Below are 621 nucleotides of genomic sequence, written 5' to 3'. Positions count from 1 at the left end.
TATTTGTTTTTATGCCAGTACCATGCTGTTTTCATCACTATGTCCTTGTAGAATAGTTTGATATCAGGTAGTGTGATGCCTCCAATTTTATTCTTCTTTTTCCCTATTGCTCTAAACAGCTTTTCTTTATTTGGCCCTTGTTTTCTTTTCTAGGCTCGCCACTTTGAAACCCCCTTCCCCTATTCCACGCTGTTATACTGTTCAGCAGACTGACAGATTCAGCCAGTAAGAAACAATAAGCCCAAGTGTATTTTGTCAGTTACATGGAGAGCAAAAACAAGATCAGCATGGTGTTATCTACCCATCCTTTGTTCCAAGTGTGGCATTAGAACAAGTGTCCAAATGATTGGCAACACAAGTGGTAGGGCTCTTTGTTGCTGATAAACCATTTCCATAATGCAACTAAGAGCCTTTCAAGCTTGAAGCTGGACCCAGAGTGGGGGAGGGTGAATCACAAAGCCTCTTTCCTCACTGGAATGAGGGAGACAGATGAGAAACTGTCATGGCAACCTCTTTTGAGACAGGGTAATGAGTGTGAGATGACCTTGTAGCAGCTTCTCACAAGATTGCCTATATCCCTGTGTTCTGGCAGGATACAGAATGCCCTGCCGAGCCTCAGGA

Source organism: Myotis davidii, unplaced genomic scaffold (genome assembly GCF_000327345.1).
Source record: "Myotis davidii unplaced genomic scaffold, ASM32734v1 scaffold1416, whole genome shotgun sequence".
In the NCBI taxonomy this organism is placed as follows: Eukaryota; Metazoa; Chordata; class Mammalia; order Chiroptera; family Vespertilionidae; genus Myotis; species Myotis davidii.
The sequence above is the reverse complement of the archived record's forward strand: the minus strand, read 5'-3'. Positions refer to the sequence as shown.